The sequence below is a fragment of the Bos indicus x Bos taurus genome, chromosome 24 (genome assembly GCF_003369695.1).
Source record: "Bos indicus x Bos taurus breed Angus x Brahman F1 hybrid chromosome 24, Bos_hybrid_MaternalHap_v2.0, whole genome shotgun sequence".
NCBI classification, from domain to species: Eukaryota; Metazoa; Chordata; class Mammalia; order Artiodactyla; family Bovidae; genus Bos; species Bos indicus x Bos taurus.
This window is the reverse complement of record NC_040099.1, coordinates 10,720,281-10,743,292: the sequence shown is the minus strand read 5'-3', so window position 1 is coordinate 10,743,292 and position 23,012 is coordinate 10,720,281.

Genomic DNA, 23,012 nt, shown 5'->3' with positions numbered 1-23,012 from the left:
ATGAATGCTCTTCTAATCTGTCATTATGGTGGAGAATTCTGAGGTGCATTCTACAAAGCTCTTTAGAAAGTTACCAGCAGGATAAAACCCATTTATCCTCAGTGGTAAGCAGCTCAACATTTCAACTCTACATAAACTGCCCCTCCCTCTCTGTTATGTTCCTCAAAACGGCTTTCCTTTGCTTAGGAATTTTAAAATTCCTAAGCAAAAAATTTTTAATTTTTAATTTTAAAATTAAAGTCTTTGCATCCAAGGTATTTTCTTAGGCTCCACTTTTGAGGGCACCCAGGTTAAGAGAATTGGTTATAGATGTGGCCCTACCAGGAATACCTTAAAGAGGAAATTCTGGTATCAGGTCTTGATTTGTACCAGAGTCAACAAAGACCTCATGACGAGGGGTGGTGTGGAGGTAATAACCCCAACGTGCAGTTGTTTTACAAGGACCATTTATTTCACTGGTGGTAAACTTGATAAATTACAGGTAGAAAGTGAAGCATTGGTTAGTTAGCAGTGGTACTTGAATGAGAATGGGAAACTGATTATCAATAATGCAGATTGGCTACCTGTTGGTTATAGCTTGTAAGCTACAAAGGGAACTTAGTTTTAGCCTCAGTAAGTATCCTTTGCCAAAGTCAGGCTTTTGATAGAGAAACAATGAGATGCTGAGTCCTGGGACAGTGATATTTGGGTGAATAAACCTGAAACCTCGGAATATCCTGCACGAGATGAGTGCTTTCCAAGGTGGTATCTGTGCTCCTAAAAACCTCCCCCCATCTATCTAGTTAGTTATGGATCGCCTCCAGGTGAATAAATTGGTAGCAACTAAGCAGAGCTCACCTAAGCTGATAAGTTCTTTCTCTGCTATGAGGAAGACACTACTCATTTACTAAAGAGTTTTGGGATCTGTAAACAGGTGAACACATGCTGTATAAAGTCCTGAAAATGTTGGATCAAAGAGGGACACCTGCCAGGGTGGATAGGGGAGAGTTTATTGACATGGATGTATACTCTTCTGATCTGAGATAGAACATCCTGTCAATGATACCTGATCTCTTCCTAATATGCTGCTGGAATAGTTTCATGTGGACACAGTGGGGGGCTACCATGAGGGACAGAAAATTTAAAAGCCTCACAGACAGGGGTGGGGGATATTACAGTACATTTAATACATAAGACTGGGAGCTGTGTCACCTAACTATGTTCTCCTGGAGTGAAACAAGAATGCTTCATTTGCTAAAGTCATAGGAAATCAGGTTAATTAGTGAAGCTAGACATTAACATCTTTGAGATATAATAACTGGCTTCTTTATGTTGGAGCTGACAGAAGGCAATGGTGCTGTGAAACTACGCTTTCCAGTATCAGTGTATATAATAGGATTTTAGGTCAGAAGCTAGGGGTGGTAGTTAACTAATCAAGGAAAAGTGAAGGTATTCACCCGTAAATGTAAGACAGGAGAACTAACCATGATGCTTTGACCTGTAGAGATCTTTGACAATGGCTAAGTCAGACCTTATTTTTTTGGGCTCCAAAATCACTGCAGATGGTGACTGCAGCCATGAAATTAAAAGACGCTTACTCCTTGGAAGGAAAGTTATGACCAACCTACATAGCATATTCAAAAGCAGAGACATTACTTTGCCAACAAAGGTCCGTCTAGTCAAGGCTATGGTTTTTCCTGTGGTCATGTATGGATGTGAGAGTTGGACTGTGAAGAAAGCTGAATGCCGAAGAATTGATGCTTTTGAACTGTGGTGTTGGAGAAGACTCTTGAGAGTCCCTTGGACTGCAAGGAGATCCAACCAGTCCATTCTGAAGGAGATCAGCCCTGGGATTTCTTTGGAAGGAATGATGCTAACGCTGAAACTCCAGTACTTTGGCCACCTCATGCGAAGAGTTGACTCATTGAAACAGACTCTGATGCTGGGAGGGATTGGTCACAAAGAGTCGGACACGACTGAGTGACTGAACTGAACTGAACTGAACTGAAGTGACCTTAGGGGCTTCCCTGGTGGCTCAGTGGTAGAGAATCTGCCTGCAATGCAGGAGACGCAAGAGATGTAGGTTTGATCCCTGGGTTGGGAAATTCCCCTGGAGAAGAAAATGGCAAGTGACTCCAGTATTCTTCCCTGGGAAATCCCATGGACAGAAGAGCCTGGCAGGTCACAGTCCATGGGGTCGCAGAAGAGTTGGACACAACTTAGCAACATCAACAGTGACCTATGAATGAGATATATTATTTGGCTTAGAGAAGCAGCAGGTAAAGATAGAGCTGATCATCAAATTGAAGAGGTCAGTCACAGATATTGTAAACAATGATTCATTGGTCAGTTTCCAGATCTAAATCAATGATCAAACCTAAAACGTTTTCAGTGAAGGAGAAACCAGGCCTCTATAACATATAACTATGGGTATACATTAATGAGGGAAAAGGCAATGGCACCTCACTCCAGTACTCTTGCCTGGAAAATCCCATGGACAGAGAAGCCTGGTAGGCTGCAGTCCATGGGGTCGCTAAGAGTTGGACACGACTGAGCAACTTCACTTTCACTTTTGACTTTCATGCATTGGAGAAGGAAATGGCAACCCACTCCAGTATTCTTGCCTTGGAGAATCCCAGGGACGGCGGAGCCTGGTGGGCTGCCATCTATGGGGTCACACAGAGTCGGACACAACTGAAGCAACTTAGCAGCAGCAGCATACATTAATGAGGAAATTGGAATACCCAGGCCACCTAAAAGCTTTTGGGTCTCATTTCTGAACTGATTCTGTTATCAGCAGAATCAAAACTCTGTGATGTTGAGAGTGAAAGTGAATGGAGACCTGATGATCAATGGGGTTCTGGCACACACAGCTGTCAGTCATTCCAAAATGTCTATGTATTCATTATGTGATTATTTTTCTGACTGTATATTTGGGATGGACAAATTGTAACTAGAGAAAAATACTGTGAACACTTTCTTAGTTGTCTTTATGAGCCATTAAGTTGGACAAAGCCAAATAGAAATGCCTGAAACCCTCCTCTCCCGCCACCACACAAGTAAAATCAAAAGGAATGAATTAAAAACATTAATGCCCCCATCAAAAAATAAAAGATCTGGTGGGCAGTGTGTTCCTAAAATTCATTTAATTCCCAGTGTGGGCACTGAAAAATATCAAATTATGGTAGATAATCATGGAATATCAAAAACAGAACTTCAACAACAGCTGGTGTGCCAACACATGGTATGGATACTCAAACTGTTTAGTCTCTAAGTCATGTCTGACTCTTTGTGACTCCATGGACTGTAGCCTGCCAAACTTCTCTGTCCATGGGATTTTCCAGGCAAGAATACTGGAGTGGGTTGCCATTTCCTTCTCCAGGGGATCTTCCTGACCCAGGGATTGAACCTGCATCTCTTGCATTGGTAGGCGGATTCTTTACCACTATGCCACCAGGGAAGCCATGGATACAGATACAGAAATGTAACAGTCTCTGGCACTGTGTGTGGCTATTAATCCAAGTTAAGAACTGCTGAGAGAAGACATCAGTGAAAGAGTTAACAAGTCAAGCTCCAGAGAGATGATGCAATGATGACAGGCAACAAATTATTCATCTTCAAATACAAAAAGACTATGTATCAAAAATACAGGCTATTCAATTGGAGAATGGACAAAACTAACTGGGAAGTGTCTTTACAAAAATACAACATCCAAATGGCAACAATATCCAACTGGCAACTTAAAATCATTTGTTATCTAGGAAATAAAAATAAGATCACAATGGGATACTTCTAATCAACAGTATCAAAGTGAATGAAAAGAAAGAATAGTGTTGGAGGGCCCTGCCTCAAATGAAATTCTCATGTATATGTCTTAGTGGTGGTGGTGGTTTAGTCGCTAAGTCCTGTCTGACTTGTTGTAACCCCATGGAATATAGCCTGCAAAGCTCCTCTGTCCATGGGATTTTCAGGCAAGAATACTGGAGTGGATTGTCATTTCCTACTCTAGGGGATCTTCCCAACCCAGGGATTGAACCCGGGTCTCTTGCACTGCAGGCAGATTCTTTACCAGTTGAACCACCAGGGAAGCCCCATGTGTTCGTCTTAGATGTAAATTGTGATTTCATGGGAGGACTGTTTGACAGCATAGAGTTGTATATCTGCACACCTTATCACCTACTGGTTTCTCTCCTAGGTTCATACAAAAGAAAAATTCCTATAAATATTTAACAAAAGACAGGCACAAGAGTCTTTTAGAAGTGCTATGAATAGCAGCCTCAAATTGAAGACCCACATGTGCATAGATGCTTGGCTGAATAAACTGTAATGGAGTCCTATGGAGCAGTAGGAATAAATAATTTACAGCTACATATAGTGACACGGATGGATCTCACAAAGATAATGTTGAGCAAAAGAGGACAGATACAAAGATGTACTGAAAAAGGCAGAACCAATCCACAGTGTTAGATGCCAAGAGCGTGGGTATCCCCCTTGAAAACAGTTGATTTCTTTCTTGCCCTGGTGCTGGTTATCAGCGTATGTCCACTCTGAAGTCACCAGTATCCAAACTTCTGACTTGCTTACTTTCCCTCCTTTATACAGTGTTCCTTATGTGGAAAGGACAGCAGAGCACATGCACTGTCTTGCCCCAGAGATGTGTTTATTTCTCTGTTTCTGCTTCAACATACTCAGCAGGGGTTTCTGCCAACCTGTTATCCAGCAGATCATCACCCTGGTCATGATACTGATATTTTCGTTGCCACTGTACTAACCAGATACCCATTGTACTAACTGGGTACCTTAGTAAGACTAAGACACACTGCAGAAGGTGGGAGATAAGGCTCACCAAGGCTAACAGACCTGCCACAACAATCCTCAATTCCCAATTGTATGATTCCTGTCTACCTATCTCCTCTAAGGGCCTTCCCAGGTAGCTCAGTGGTAAAGAATCCACCTGCCAATGTGGGAGACATGGGCCTGATTCCTGGGTCAGGAAGATCCCCTGGAGGAGGATATAGCAACCCACTCCAGTATTCTCACCTGGAGAATCCCATGGACAGAGGAGCCTGGCGGGCTACAGTCCATGGGGTCGCAAACAGTTGGACACAACTTAACAACAACAATCTCCTCTAAGGTACAGAGTGGTTTCTTGAACTTTGGCAGGACTTAAAAAGAAAAAAATTACTGGAGTACAGTTGCTTTACAAGGTTGTATTAGTTTCCACTGTGCAGCAAAGTGAAATCAGCTACTTGTATACATATATCCCCTCTTTTTTGGATTTCCTTCCCATTTAGGGGTGTGGTGGTGATGGTTTAGCCACTAAGTAGAGTCTGACTCTTGATCTTAAGGACTGTAGCCCGCCAGACTGCTCTGTCCGTGGGATTCTCCAGACAAGAATACTGGAGTGGGTTGCCATTTCCTCCTCCAGGGGATCGTCCCAATCCAGGGATTGAACCTGGGTCTCCTATATTGTAGGGAGATTCTTTACCACTGAGCCAACAAGGAAGCCCATTTAGGGGTGCGACCATCCTTTAAGCCTGTTGGGGTTCTTTAGACTCTGGAGGTGGTGTCTGTCACACGTGGGATGCTAAGCCCATGCACTGACCAGGTGATGCAGATATCCCTTAGCAAGAAAGGGTTCTGCAGCACAAACTTCCTCTCCACCCATGCCATGTGAGCCCACAGATCTGGCACTGTTAGAGGTAGCCCAGGAAAGAAGTACTGAGTGACATCAGCAGTAATCAACAAGGAGGGTCACAGAGCAGACTCTTCAGGCACTGAAGCCGGGTCTTGCCTTCTCTGGTGGGGAACTACTCACTGTTATAAACACAGCTGTCGGGGCTTCCCTGGTGGCTCAGTGGTATGGAATCTGCCTGCCAATGTACTAGCTATTGTAAACAGTGCTGCAATGAACAACGGGATACATGTTTCTCTTTCAATTTTGGTTTCCTCAGGGTATATGCCTAGGAGTGGGATTGCTGGGTCATATGGTGATTTTATTTCTAGTTTTTACCATCTTCCATAGTGGCTGTATCAATTTACATTCCCACCAACAGTGCAAGAGTGTTCCCTCTTCTCCAGACTCTCTCCAGCATTTATTGTTTGTAGACATTTTGATGAGGGCCATTCTGACCGGTGTGAGGTGATATCTTATAGGTTTGATTTGTATTTCTCTAATAACGAGCAACACTGAGCATCTTTTCATGTGTTTGTTAGCCATCTGTATGTCTTCTTTGGAGAAATGTCTGTTTAGGTCTTTTTCTCACTTTTTCATTAGATTGTTTGTTTTTCTGGCATTGAGTTGTATGAGCTGCTTGTATGTTTTGGAAATTAATCCTTTGTCAGTTGTTTCATTTGCTATTATTTTCTTCCATTCTGAGGGACATAGGTTCGTTCCCTGGTCCAGAAAGATCCCATATACCCTGGAGTAATTAAACCTGTGCCCCACAACTACTGAGTCTGTGCTCTAGAGCCCAGGAGTGCTGAGAGCCTGTGCTCTGCAACAAGCCTCTACAGTGAGAATCCAATGCGTGGCAATGAAAGAGTCATCCCACTCACCACATCTAGAGTAACGAAGACCGAGCACAGCCAATTAAAAAAAAAAAAAAAAAGCTGTTGGTATGGCACTGGCCCCTGTTAGGGTGAACACCTGACCTTGGCATAAGGTCAGGCTATGCAGCCAGACTGGTCCATCCTGATCTGCTTCTTCTGAATCCATCAGGTAGCCCAGGGCAGCAGTAGCAGCAATCCATGGAGCACTGACTGTGATGTCTCTGGATTTGACCTTGAGAAGGATCCAGAAGGCAAACCTATGCTGAACAGATGACTTTGATTCACCTCCTTCTGCTACCTCAATGCTCAGTTTACATTTGTAGCTTTTGAAGGGCTTCTCCATAAAAAACTCATAGATGGCATTGTTCACAAACTCACTGTGTTACCGTCACTCACTGCAGTGATTGCGCCTTGCATTTATTCTGCCACACAACAGGCCTGTCAAATGTGCTCTTACAGGCAATGGTTAAGGGAAATAACACCTTCAGTGAGCAGAGGAGTTGGCTGTGTACTTGGAAGTTCACCTTACAGAAGGAGGAGATGCCTGAGCTACGGATGGGCACGGCTTCCTGAACAAATGGTTTCAAGGTTTCGTTAGGAACCAGAAAGAAGCAAGGTTAGAAGACTGCAGACAAAGAAGTTTGGGAAACAGGTGAAGTGTGTGGATCTCTTGGGGTGGCATAAAGAGTCTCTATCTTTGGGTCTCTTTCCCACTATAACCAGACCATCTGCCCCATCGTGGAGGGAAGTGTCTAAAACAGATGGACAGGATTCTCCCAGCAGAGGTCAGCTACCTTCTCTTTCCCAACCAGAACAGTTTTGTATAAAGGACCTGCACACATTAAGAGCATTGGCCTGATCTCAGATTCCTAAAGACAAGGGAGCTGGGCTGAGGGCCCCGGCTCAGTCTCAGCAGGGGAAGGTATGGAGATGCTTCTCCTTGGTGACTTAGAGGGGCTGTACAAGCAGAGTGAGACAACTGGAGACATCACCTGTGGAATGCATCTCATTATATCCACACCCTGGTGTGAGTCCAGCCTTGCACAGTCCGTATAGCATGACAGACACTCCAACAGTTGCAGTTCACAAACTCTAGGCAAGAAGCAGAAAAGGAGAAACAAGATTGTACAATGTACTTTCAGACTGCATGGGTATCTTTTGTGAACTGACCCAAGGAGCATGGGGATCTATATATCTGTACCTTTCTCTTAAAATATCTATGTATCTACCAAGAGGTATTCAGTGACTTCGTTTCATTCTAGCCTAGATTTATTGATGCTCATAAATGTTCATTTAGGAAGAAAAATAATCTTACCTAAGACCTCTGCATGGAGCAAGAATGAAAGGCTCAAATGGAGGAATAGATGGTGTGACAGCTGAATGGGAAAGAGAAGGTAATTACTGCCCACCGCTGTGCCTTGTGGACTGTGATGAGCCCTGAGTGCCCGCTGAATAGAAGGAATCTCTTCCTGTTCCAGGGGAAGAATGACTCACGGTTAGGACGGTGCCTCTTTTTTCTTCTTACACAAAGCAGACAATGCACCTGGGGAGGCAGGGAGAAGGGTGTTGTCACCACAGAAGCACAAATCATTGTGCAGCCTTGAGGGTAACGACATTCTCCATCTCTTCCTTCCTTTCTCCATTATTGACTAAAATAGTATCATCTTTGGCTTCTTGTGTGTGCTCTTGTATTACGCCGTGTGCATAGTGATAATAGTCATTAAATTACTCCATTTCCAATCATGAGAGAAAAAAATATTTCACACAGGGACTTCTCCTTATTTCCATTGGGCAACACATATCAGAACATAGAGAGGAAATCATTGATTTATAGAGTATGTTCCAGATATCTGGCCAGTATAACACATGCCAAGGGAAACTGTGCATAAGAGTGGGGAATCAACAACCTCCCCAAAGACAAAGCTATTTAACTCATAATGCTCCTGAATCATTTTAGTGGCTCACTTATAGAGGAAATAGAGAAAAATGATTATAGATGGAGACAATGAAAACTAACATTAGTGATGAGCTTTCTGTATGTCAGACACTTGAAACAGTATCCTATTTAATTACAGAAAGTGATGCCATTTCCCCATTTTATAAGTGTGAATGTTAGACATGAGTTATTGATAACTTGCCAAGGTCACTTCAAGCTTGTAAATAGCTAAGCTTGATATTAAAACCTAATTATGTCCAATTCAGAATTTTTTTTCTACTCTATCTTTTCAGGAAAGCCAAGAATTGGATGTTGCCTGAGGTTTCTTGATAAAAGTGGAAGTGTTAATCCCTCAGTCATGTCCGACTCTGCAACCCCATGCACTATAGCCTTCCAAGCACTTCTGTCCTTGGAATTCTCCAGGCAAGAATACTGGAGTGGGTAACCATTCCCTTCTCCAGGGGATCTTCCCAACCCAGGGATTGAACCTGGGTCTCCTGCATTGGCAGGTGGATTCTTTACCACTGAGCCACCAGGAAAGCCCAACAATAGTTCATGAAAAAGATCCCAAGCTCAGTAAGACACCTCTTAAATTCACATACACACACAAATAAACCCAGAACATTATTATTAGGACTCAGACTTGTTCCTGGGGACTTGAAGTGTGTAGCCAGGATGGCAGGGGAGAAGCAGAGAGCAACTCTGAGTTTCCTTAAGGGTGAATGGCAGGCACCTGATAGCTTTTGTGTACAAAATAAAAGTCTGAGGTTTGGGTTTCTGTGTCATTAACAAAGATGTTTCAGATCATCTTATTTACAGCCCACTTCAATGAGTTTCATGACTTTAATCAGGCTCAAGAAAATCTCTGCATTTTGGATTACTTCCTCTGTATTACTATTTTATCAAAAGATACATCTAAAAAACCACATGGGCGGAAAAACCTGGGTTTCCTTGTTCATATTTGCCCCCCATATTAAGAACTATACTCCAATGAAAAGAACAACTCCTAAGGAATATTTTAAACAAGAAAAGGCAGAGTTGATGTCTTGCCCCAGCCCCCCTCCCCATTACCTTTTTTCTAGCAGTATAACTGTGATTATCTGTTGGGTGATCAAGAATTTCACTATTGCATTCTGTTTTTCCATGAATGTTAATCAAAAGGAAGAGGCAATTACTTAGTCACTATACAGAAAATATGCCCTTCCAAGCACAATCTTACAGCCTAGCATGTGTGAATGACATCAATGATGCCCATGATGCTATTCTTTTCTTTTGGCTCATGGGAAAGTGATGGGAATATATAAACTCATTTCCATGAACTAGCAGATAGTTAAAATATTCTAGATGTCAGTGCCTCCCCTGAAGAAAAAGATGACAGCTCAATACTCCTCTAATTTGCTAAGTAACACTTGCTGTATTTGCTGTGGCCACATGTTCTGTGAGAAGGAAACTACCCATTTTTAAGAGCATAATGGCATTACATAGTTTCACAATTATTTCAGTCAAAATATAATGCCAAAATACTTTAGGAAAACTCATTTTCTCTTTTCTCAAAGTTAGCCAGAGGCACACTACCAACTTATACATTTTAAAATTATTTTTAAGGAATGAAAAGTTTTCATTTACTCACCTTAAAACAAATTCTTTCTTTTTATTAATAGAGACACCAAACATCTTGCTGATAAAAATGGCAACATAATTTATATACCAAATTTAAGGTTGCCTTAATAAATCATAGGGGATCAATAAGGTTTTATTGCATATGAGAAAATTCAAGGTATCACATTAATATTATACATATTCATACAGCCATCATTTTACTGATAGTTCTTATTTTGGACAAATATATATGATTTGTCATAGCTTATTTGCATACATTCATAATTTGAGTGAATTTTCAAACTCTGGTTATTTGCAGAGAAAGAGCTTTCATAAAAAAAATTATGAATTTGTCCAAAATTAAGAATGTGAAGAAAGAGATGCTTAATGTCTGTGTGAGAATAGCATTTTTAACAAAACATCTCAATTTTTTTTTTTAGAATAGACTGTCTTTGCCTTCACAATATATTCAGGCAGGTATGAAAAAAGAGAACACACATTATTTAAATAACTTCAATTATTTAATTTCCCATTTGCATTTTAATATAAAATTTTGACTACACCACCTGAGACTTTTTATAAGGCCAGAATTTAAATATTAAAGTAATTAAGTACTGAGAAAATTGGGAAAGTTTTCTCCGATCTATTAATAATTGTGTTTGTCACCAACCACAGAAGCCAAGTATATCATACTAGGAAGAAGAAAAGTACTTCTGGTCATAAAAAGTTCCCTAAATTCTGTAATGTGGTCTCAAATTTGAATACAGGATAATAAACATTTTGTACCCTAGTCCTCATTCTAAGCAAAAGAAAAACAATTACAATGGATTCAATGCTATATTCTTTCCTTTCTCACAGAGGCAGAAATTCAGAAGTTAAGAAAATTGTTAGGTAAATTAATTCCTAGGATGGTTCATAATACACTTGTGTAACCTTCAATGTACTTGACATTAAGGTGATTACCAAATTTTGTATTTATTTATCCTACATACAGTCTGGGGAGGTGTGTACATACTGGGACTAGGTTACAACTTGGCATTGCTATAAAATATATCTGGCTGATGTACTCTATTTTTATCAATCCATTTTTTTGCAATTAATTGTTTCATAATAAATTTCATAACATACTGAACTTCCTGAATATGGAGGTAGCTGCTGCTGCTGCTGCTAAGTCGCTTCAGTTGTGTCCGACCCTGTGCGACCCCATAGACGGCAGCCCACCAGGCTCTCCCGTCCCTGGGATTCTCCAGGCAGGAACACTGGAGTGGGTTGCCATTTCCTTCTCCAATGCAGGAAAGTGAAAAGTGAAAGTGAAGTCGCTCAGTCGTGTGTGACTCTTAGTGACCCCATGGACTGCAGCCTACCAGGCTCCTCTGTCCATGGGATTCTCCAGGCAAGAGTACGGGAGTGGGGTGCCATTGCCTTCTCCGATTTGGAGGTAGAGTACATAAATTCAGAAAAGGCTACGAAAAGTATTAGACTATATATAATTGGCCTTTTAATATATTTGCTTTCTTTTTGAAGATAAAACAATTGTATGGATGACTTTTTGGGGACTCCTTTTTCCATTATGAAAGTCACATGATTAAACTCACAGCTGTTTGTATCCCAGCTGGCAGAGCAGCCACCCTATGCAGAGATGCACATGTTTCAGTGCACCTGAGCTCCACATTTGCAAAACCAGGCAGCCAATTTAACAGAGCTTTTTAATTGTACTTATCTGAAAGCCAATAGGGATTATAAAAATGCATGCATTTCCAGTGGCACAACCTAAATAGTGCTAAGAGGGAGTATTAACTTGTAAATAAATCCATTGGATTTAGGACAAATTATAATTAGTGTTTAGGTTCTAAATTTGTCAAAACCAATGACTTTGAGAACAAAAAATGGGGAAAAAGTACCATTGTTAGGGCTGTGATCTTAGTATGTATTTTTCCACAATGTAATTTTCTCATTATGATAGTTTTTAATATATGTTGCACTAAACTCTTATAAGAAGTCAATGATCCAGGAAGTGTATTAGGTACTAAGCACTTTAAGAGGAGAAAGACATAATTCTTTCCTAAAGAGGTCGAGAAACTAATAGAGACAAGTAAAGATACGTAAATATTGTTGTTTTAAGACAGAGTTTCTCAAACCCAGTATTGTCAACAATTGGACCCAGACAATAGTTTGTCGTGAGGTCTGTTCAGTGCATGGGAGGATATGAAGCAGCATGTTTAGCATGCATTTGTTACATTCCAGAATTTATACTCCCCTAATCAACACAACCCCAATTTTTCATAATACTGACAAATATGCCCTAGGGGCAAAAGTCACCCCTAATTTGAGAATAATTGTGCAAGTTATTAAGTGCACAATTAGAAATGTATGGAAGTTTAACCATACTACTAAGTGATAAACTCTGGTGTGTATTGTGGGGCGAGGATGGGGGGTGGTAGGCTGTAAATAAAAAGAGACATTAGAGTTGTCTTCATGGAACAGAGCATATTTTCTGAGCAGCTTCCTGAATTATAATTAGGAGAGTGTTCAAGTCAGCCAGGATAAGAGGAGGCCAAGACAGGGAAGAGATGGCGTGTGAAATACAAAGACCTGAATGAGCGTCGAGGGTTTAGGAAAGAAAACAAAATGTTTTGTTGGTGAAGGATCATATTAAAGAACAAAGCCTTTCTAGGAAACTGGGCAAACAGAACCCATTTGGTGATGGAGAGGAATAAATAGCGATCATTTTCATAAGGAAGTCATTTTTTCAGTTTTTGGTTGAACAATACACAACTGGCTGTGGTATGGAGAAAGAATTGGAGGGAGACAGCCTAAAGGTAAGGTTGGAGCTTCGCTGTCTGTAGGCAAGCAGACAGGAGGATATGGATTACAAGAGAAGGAACAGGTACAGAAAAGAGTGTCTACACCTGAGTATAATTGGGTTTGTTGTTCATTTGCTGAGTGGTCTCTGATTCTTTGAGACCCCGTGGGCTGCAGCACACCCAGCCTCCCTGTCCCTCACCATCTCCCAGAGTTCACCCAAGTTCATGTCCATTGAATTCCATCTCATCCTCTGCCACCCTCTTCTCCTTTTGCCTTCAATCTTTCCCAGTATAATTGGGAGAATATATTAAAGTGACTTTTTGGTTACTGAACATAAGTGGGTGAAGTTACGTGAAGTGGAAAATAGCTTGAACTTTTTGGGCTGAGTCATGTAGGTGATGCTTTCAGGGCTCACCCATAACCCTTTGGTCCCTTGGCAACATGAGTATGCTGACTCCTAACAGTGAGCACCTGAGTCTCTTCCAGAGGTCTCCCCTCTGTCTCTGGGAACCTGCTTGACGGCACTCATGCACAGTCAGATGGCCAGGGAATTTACACGTGTCCTGAGGTGGACTTTAATCAATAACCACCAGGTACAAGAGGGCAAGTATTCTAATTCCCTTGCATCTGAGCAGGAAACTCTGATATGTGGTCTGCATCATCTCTGGAGCTTCCTTGTAGGATTAAGCCAAAGTTACTACCCAGTGTGGTTTTCCCAGGTGGTTCAGTGGTAAAGAATCTGCCTGCCAATGCAGAAAATGCAGGTTTGATCCCTGGAGAAGAGAAGGCTACTCACTTCAGTATTCTTGCCTGGAAAATCCCATGGACAGAGAAGCCCGGTGGGCTACAGTCCATGGGGTCACAAAAGAGTCAGACATGACTTAGTGACTAAACAACAACCATCTATTGTAATTGATATTTCATACCTTCTTAGCTGCTGTATTTTCTGATACCTTTTTATTTTTTATTTATTTTTTTTCTGATACCTTTTTAAAATATACATATAGTTGCTAGTCTTTCCTGAACACAGCTGTTAACTAATAAATTATGTTAACACTAGTCCTCATGTCAAGATCTTCCGACCAAAAAAAAAGAAACTTTTTTGTATATTTCAGGTACCTATGGGATATTAGAGGTGACCAGTCATCATCTGGGTATCTGGAAATTGAGGTCTGATTAAAGTTTTCCTTATATAGGTATGGAAGAAACATTATTTTTAGTGCTGTTATAGTTTCCTATTATATATAATAATATATTATCATTCACTTTTGCTCAAGTCTTTCCATATGTAGAATGAGACCATATCAAATAAAGATGAAAATGTGTTCTGCTATTATCACCGATTTTAACAAGAGGTGCATTGTGAAATTAATATCCTATCATTTCCAGGACATGTTTTCTCCAAATGGGATGACCCATTTGCCATGTGAGTTGATACTTTCTAACGCTGCCATTTATGCCTTTATTTGCTTGTTCCCATATTCATACATTCATCTGTAGTAAGCAGCTTTGACTGTTAGTAAGAAGCAGGCTCTGTGATAATCACTGGGAAATAATCATGCATTAAAGAATGGCTTTTCCACATGAAAAGTGACCATGACACATAGTAGCTGATACCACATGCTCCTACCAATTAGTAAAAGATGCATTATTTGCCATATTCTGCCTTGGAATATTAAGAGATTACAAATCATAATCATTATAAAAAGCAGAGCATGACTACAGATATATTAGACAATCTTGTTTACACATGCAAAATCTATGGAAAACCTAAACACTAAGAAGATAGAATCAACCAGTTAAGGTCTCAGTAGTTTTGCAGTTGAAGTCTCTCAGGAGAGACACTTGAGTCTGTCATATGATTTACCCAGAACTACACATGCTAGTAAAGTAATGCTCAAAATTCTCCAAGCCAGGCTTCAGCAATATGTGAACCGTGAACTTCCTGATGTTCAAGCTGGTTTTAGAAAAGGCAGAGGAACTAGAGATCAAATTGCCAACATCCGCTGGATCATCAAAAAAGCAACAGAGTTCCATAAAAACATCTATTTCTGCTTTATTGACTATGCCAAAGCCTTTGACTGTGTGGATCACAATAAACTGTGGAAAATTCTCAAAGAGATGGGAATACCAGACCACCTGACCTGCCTCGTGAGAAACCTATATGCAGGTCAGGAAGCAACAGTTAGAACTGGACATGGACCAACAGACTGGTTCCAAATAGGAAAAGGAGTACATCAAGGCTGTATATTGTCACCCTGCTTATTTAACTTATATGCAGAGTACATCATGAGAAATGCTGGAAGAAGCACAAGCTGGAATCAAGATTGCTGGGAGAAATATCAATAACCTCAGATATGCAGATAACACCCTCCTTATGGCAGAAAGCGACGAGGAACTGAAAAGCCTCTTGATGAAAGTGAAAGAGGAGAGTGAAAAAGTTGTCTTAAGGCTCAACATTCAGAAAATGAAGACCGTGACATCTGGTCCCACCACTTCATGGGAAATAGATGGGGAAACAGTGGAAACAGTGTCAGACTTTATTTTTCTGGGCTCCAAAATCACTGCAGATGGTGACTGCAGCCATGAAATTAAAAGACGCTTACTTCTTGGAAGGAAAGTTATGACCAACCTAGATAGCATATTCAAAAGCAGAGACATTACTTTGCCAACAAAGGTCCGTCCAGTCAAGGCTATGGTTTTTCCTGTGGTCATGTATGGATGTGAGAGTTGGACTGTGAAGAAAGCTGAGCGCTGAAGAATTGATGCTTTTGAACTGTGGTGTTGGAGAAGACTCTTGAGAGTCCCTTGGACTGCAAGGAGATCCAACCAGTCCATCCTAAAGGAGATCAGTCCTGGGTGTTCATTGGAAGGACTGATGCTAAGGCTGAAACTCCAGTACTTTGGCCACCTCATGCGAAGAGTTTACTCATTGGAAAAGACTGTGATGCTGAGAGGGATTGGGGGCAGGAGAAGGGGACGACAGAGGATGAGATGGCTGGATGGCATCACTGACTCAATGGACGTGAGTTTGAGTAGACTCCGGGAGTTGAGATGGACAGGGAGGCCTGGCGTGCTGCAATTCATGGGGTTGCAAAGAGTAGGACATGACTGAGAGACTGAACTGAAATGACATGGGAATGTACAGTTATGGGCTACCCAAGTTTTTCTGATAAAAATTGAGGATAAATAAAAAGAACTATGATCCCCACTATGCTGTATGTTCTTCTTGCTGATTCTTCAACTCTCCCCAGAACTCTATTTTTCATAAGTCTCCCATTAAGTGTTCTCTTAATTGAATAATTGCACTTAATCAAAAAGAAAATTCCAGAGAAGTTTCTTCTTCTTCATTGACTATGCCAAAGCCTTTGACTATGTGGATCACAAAAAACTGGAAAATTCTTAAAGAGATGGGAATACCAGACCACCTTACATGCCTCCTGTGAAACCTGTATACAGGTCAAGAAGCAACAGTTAGGACTGAACATGGAGCAATGAATTGGTTCAAAATTGGGAAAGGAGTATATCAAGGCTGTATATTGTCACACTGCTTATTTAACTTATATGCAGAGTACATCAAGCAAAATGTGAGATTGGATGAAGCACAAAGTGGAAAGAAGATTGCAGGGAGAAATATCAGTAACCTCAGATATGCAGATGACACCACCCTTATGGAAGAAAGTGAAAAGGAACTATAGAGCCCCTTGATGAAGGTGAAAGAGGAGAGTCAAAAAGCTGGTTTAAAACTCAACATTCATAAAATGAAGGTCATGGCATCCAGTCCCATCACTTCATTGCAAATAGATGGGGAAACAATGGAAACAGTGACAGATTTTTATTTACTTGGGCTCCAAAATCACTGCAGATGGTGAATGCAGCTATGAAATTAAAAGATGCTTTCTCATTGTAAGAAAAGTTATGACCAACCTAGACAGCATATTAAAAAGTAGAGACAGTATTTTGCCAACAGAAGTCCATCTAGTCAAAGCTATGGTTTTTCCAGTGGTCATGTATGGATGTGAGAGTTGGACCATAAGGAAGACTGAAGGCTGAAGAACTGATGCTTTTGAACTGTGGTATTGGAGAAGATTCTTTAGAGTCCCTTGGACTGCAAGGAGATCTAACTAGTTGATCCTAAAAAGAAATCAATCCTGAATATTCATTAGAAGGACTGATGCTGAAGATAAATCTCCAATACTTTGGCCATCTGATGCGAAGACCTGACTCATTAGAAAATACCCCGACGCTGGGAAAGATTGAAGGCAGGAGGAGAAGGGGATGACAGAGGACAAAATTGTTGGATGGCATCATGGACTCAATGGACATGAGTTTGAGCAAGCTCCAGGAGATTGTGATGGACAGGGAAGCCTGGCGAGCTACAGTTCATGAGGTCTCAGAGTCAGACATGATCGAGCAACTGAACAACAGCAATCAAAATACTGTTCCAAGCCAATGAAATATTTTATCCCCAAATTAGACATGAAGTGATATTCAAACAGTCCGAGGAGACTGGCACACAATTCAATTGTAGCGACATATACCATGTTACAGCATTGATTTCCTGAAAGTTGGCTTGTACTGAGTAAAGTTCTAAGAAAACAAAATAGTGAATGTGCCTTTTGCCTATTTTAGATTTTGTACATGGAGGGAAGAGTGGTCCAGGCCTTATGCTTCATTCTGTTTACAAAGATAGACAAAGGACTGCTACTGCTGCTGCTAAGTCACTTCAGTCGTGTCTGACTCTGTGTGACCCCATAGACGGCAGCCCACCAGGCTCCCCCGTCCCTGGGATTCTCCAGGCAAGAACACTGGAGTGGGTTGCCATTTCCTTCTCCAATGCATGAAAGTCAAAAGTGAAAGTGAAGTCGCTCAGTCGTGTCCGACTCCTAGCGACCCCATGGACTGCAGCCTTCCAGGCTCCTCCGTCCATGGGATTTTCCAGGCAAGAGTACTGGAGTGGGTTGCCGTTGCCAGAGGAGTCAAAAACCCTGGTTTTTTAGTTGTTCAGACTCTCCCTACCATGTCTTTGTATATTTTTAAACTTTTATTTTTGACTTTATTTCAGCATTTTAAACAGGGGAAACAACACTGAAGCTCAGTTCCGAATTTGAGAGTTTAAGGTGTTTTCAATTCAACTCTGGCTTATACATATTAGATACAGCACTCTGTCTAACTTAGATGCAGTAAAAAAAAAAAAAAAATTATTTTGAGCAGTAAAATGTCTTCAAATGTGTGTCTATTTTAAGAAATCATAGCACTAAAAATATGTATTTCTCATCAGATTCTCACAGAATCTCTCTAAGATATAAACTTGATTTTTAATGAATGAAAAAGAGAAGGAAGTAGGACTTACTAACAGAAAATACAAAGGGCAGTGGAGAAACAGAACATGTTTTTAAAGTTTTGTTCAAATATCTTGGTGTCAACAGACATTGTTTTTAACAAGTTGTAGCTAGCCTAGCTGTGGATAACCACAAAACGATTTCCAGAACTTCCATTTCAGCTGACTAAAGAGTCACTGAATTGCTAAAGGCAAAACATGTATTTTTGTTCCTGATGTTGTATCAGCCTATACGTCTTGCTGTCCTGATCTACTCTCTCCCAAAAGAACAAAGAATCTGGCAAGAAAAATCGGAAGCTATCAAGAGAAATGTGTGCATCTTACATGACATGACACGTGCCTTTGACCACGCTTCTCACATCATCTGAGATGAACACACTCTGAACTGATACCTTGGGTAGTGGTTTCATAAATCTGCTTTTCTTAATTTTACGAAATTATTTACCATTTTAAAATTTTAATACATGTATTCTGTCCTAAGCTAAATAGTAGGACATTATAGACTAAAGATGTCATATATAAGTAATTTTTATCCTTGTACCTAATCAATATTTTTAAATAAAGCTAATTTATAATTCAAAGACTATCTCAGAAATACAACAGAATTTGACAGAATTAGAGCATGCATTCATTCAAATAATACCATTTATATGAATAAGATGTATCTCTCAGACAGGAAGAAGACATCTCTTTCAACCACTAAAACCATGAAACTTAGTTGGACACCTGGCTTACAGGTCTTCCATGAGGTAAGGAGAAACTGTTCCCTTATCATTGGTAAACTTTGCATTAATTTATTGTGGGGGTGGTTCAACTGTTATCCGTGGTGTTAGTATTTTCCTTCAAACTTTGTATTTAAAAAAAAAATTCTGGAAAAATAAAGATTCCACCATTCTGGAAAAACAATATAAACTGTGACATTCTTCTACATTGATTACACTTCCTATTCTTAACTGACAAGATAATCTATCTGCTGGTCACATAGAGAAGAGGACATGTATCATATAGGCATATAACATAAGAGTGGTTCAGGAAATCCACAGTAATTATGTCAAACTCCAGAGTCAGTTTACAAAATGGACATTTGGGAGAGAGTAAACTATATCATACCATTTCTGTCCTTTATTGAGCCCATCGTTGCATGAAATGTTCCCTTGGTATCTCTCATTTTCTTGAAGACGTCTCTAGTCTTTCCCATTCTGTTGTTTTCCTCTATTTCTTTGCACTGATTGCTGAGGAAGGCTTTCTTATCTCTTCTTGATATTCTTTGGAACTCTGCATTCAGATGCTTATATCTTTTCTTTTTTCCTTTGCTTTTCGCTTCCCTGGTGGCTCAGAGGTTAAAGTGTCTGCCTCCAATGCAGGAGACCCGGATTTAATCCCTGGGTCAGGAAGATCCCCTGGAGAAGGAAATGGTAAACCACTCCAGTATTCTTGCCTGGAGAATCCCATGGATGGAGAAGCCTGGTAGGCTGCAGTCCACAGGGTCGCAGAGAGTCAGACACGACTGAGCAACTTCACCTTCCTTCTCTTCATTTTATAGCTATTTGTAAGGCCTCCCCAGACAGCCATTTTGCTTTTTTGCATTTCTTTTCCATGGGGATGGTCTTGATCCCTGTCTCCTGTACAATGTCATGAACCTCAGTCCATAGTTCATCAGACACTGTATCTATCAGATCTAGTCCCTTAAATCTATTTCTCACTTCCACTGTATAATCATAAGGGATTTGATTTAGATAATATCTGAATGGTCTAGTGGTTTTCCCTACTTTCTTCAATTTAAGTCTGAATTTGTTAATAAGGATTTCATGAAAAAGGACATAAATGGTATGGACCTAACAGAAGCAGAAGATATTAAGAAGAGGTGGCAAGAATACACAGAAGAACTGTACAAAAAAGATCTTCACGACCCAGATAATCATCATGGTGTGATATCTGACCTAGAGCCAGACATCCTGGAATGTGAAGTGAAGTGGGCCTTAGAAAGCATCACTACAAACAAAGCTAGTGAAGGTGATGGAATTCCAGTTGAGCTATTTCAATCCTGAAAGATGATACTATGAAAGTGCTGCACTCAATATGCCAGCAAATTTGAAAACTCAGCAGTGGTCACAGGACTGGAAAAGGTTTTCATTCCGATCCCAAAGAAAGGCAATGCCAAAGAATGCTCAAACTACCACACAATTGAACTCATCTCACATGCAAGTAAAGTAATGCTCAAAATTCTCCAAACCAAGCTTCAGCAATACATGAAAAATGAACTTCCAGATGTTCAAGCTGGTTTTAGAAAAGGCAGAGGAACCAGAGATCAAATTGCCAACATCCCCTGGATCATGGAAAAAGCAAGGGAGTTCCAGAAAAACATCTATTTTTGCTTTAGTGACTATGCCAAAGCCTTTGAATGTGTGGATCACAATAAACTGTGGAAAATTCTGAAAGAGATGGGAATACCAGACCATCTGACCTGCCTCGTGAGAAACCTATATGCAGGTCAGGAAGCAACAGTTAGAACTGGACATGGAACAACAGACTGGTTCCAAATAGAAAAGGAGTACATCAAGGCTGTATATTGTCACCCTGCTTATTTAACTTATATGCAGAGTACATCATGAGAAATGCTGGAAGAAGCACAAGCTGGAATCAAGATTGCTGGGAGAAATATCAATAACCTCAGATATGCAGATGACACCACCCTTATGGCAGAAAATGAAGAGGAACTAAAAAGCCTCTTGATCAAAGTGAAAGAGAAGAGTGAAAAAATTGCCTTAAAGCTCAACATTCAGAAAACGAAGATCATGGCATCTGGTCCCATCACTTCATGGGAAATAGATGGGGGAAACAGTGTCAGACTTTATTTTTTTGGACTCCAAAATCACTGCAGATGGTGACTGCAGTCATGAAATTAAAAGATGCTTACTCCTTGGAAGAAAAGTTATGACCAACCTAGATAGCATATTCAAAAGCAGAGACATTACTTTGCCAACAAAGATCCATCTAGTCAAGGCTATGGTTTTTCCAGTGGTCATGTATGGATGTGAGTGTTGGACTGTGAAGAAAGCTGAGCACCAAAGAATTGATGCTTTTGAACTGTGGTGTTGGAGAAGACTCTTGAGAGTCCCTTAGACTGCAAGGAGATCCAACCAGTCCATTCTAAAGGAGATCTGTCCCAGGTGTTCTTTGGAAAGAATGATGCTAAAGCTGAAACTCCAGTACTTTGGCCACCTCATGCGAAGAGTTGACTCATTGGAAAAGACTCTGATGCTGGGAGGGATTGGGGGCCGGAGGAGAAGGGGACGACAGAGGATGAGATGGCTGGATGGCATCACCGACCTGATGGAAGTGAGTCTGAGTGAACTCCGGGAGTTGGTGATGGACAGGGAGGCCTGGTGTGCTGCAATTCATGGGGTCGCAAAGAGTCAGACACGACTGAGCAACTGAACTAAACTGAACTGAAAGTATATCACTGGTCAACTCAAAAAGTTGTCAATATCTTGTACCTCTATAAATATTAAGATTGCATTAGGATGAACATAAACCTGCTTTACAAAAACATTGATGTTTTGATCATTGAAATTCAAAATAAGAAATGTGTGCTTTATATACTTGTCAAGGCAGTTAAATAACAGTGTACTTATCAAAATGAGAAATATTGAAAACATATCTTTGAGAATAGAAATATACACAGTGTCTCTTAAAAACTTGTGGTAGAATTTTCAAAATGTCCTTTGCTGCCTTTTCTTAGGGTTTATTTCTCTAATTGCTTGGTTTGAAGCTTCTAACATTACAATCACTTCACTGGCTGAAGCTTGAAGACAAACTGTTATCTCCCAAACATTAAAACTGAAATGAATATGGCTTTCTATGTCAGTTAGAATAGGCTTTTTTTTTTTTAATTACTGTCTAGCTATCCCCATATATTTCTCTTACATCAAAATTTCTTAAATCCTTTCTGATTGTCTTAAATTATTTCCTCTCATTTCTCAAACTCCTTCCCATCAGTTCTGCCCACACTGTCCAACTAAAATTAGCCTTCTCAAGTTTATAAATGATTATCTTACTTGATTAAAAGCATTTCACAACTAGTTTGTCTTTAAAACACTAACTTTATGACACCACTTTGATCTGGTTCTCCTACCATTTCATTATCCACTATTGAACTCCTTTTCTAAGTCATCTTCACTGCCTCCAATTCTGAATATGACAGGGCACCATAGACGACATTGGGCCATTTCTCTTTTCTGTTCACATTTACTGCCCATGTGTTCCCTTTAGATTTCTAGCATTAAACACTTTCTATATTCTGGAGACCCTCAAATATATGTATCCAATTCAGAACACTCCTTTGATCTCAGAATCTTTATACCCACTGCTTCAGAAGCCAACAATTATGTGTGTAATAAGCATCCAAGTCCTATTGTGGACATACAGAATATGCCAGCCAGTAAAAGGAGAAGGTACATGGGACATTCTCCAGGATGTTAGATACCTAAGCCTGGATTACAGTTATAACAGTCCTCAAATGCAATGATTCTCAAATTGTGTCTCAAAGAACCCACTGAAATATTTTACAGACTCATAACAGGCGTGAATGATAAGAGCATGGGTTATGCTCTCAGCTCCACCCCTCCATCCTTTGGAGTATCTATCTGTATCTCTGCATATTTCCATCCTATCTCAAATTTCACTTGAAAAATAAAGAAGAAAGAAATAAAAGCAAAGACAGAAAAAAAAAAAAGGATTGAAAACATAGATGAGGAACACAAACAAAAAGCTCTGAATAAGATGTAAAATATACACACT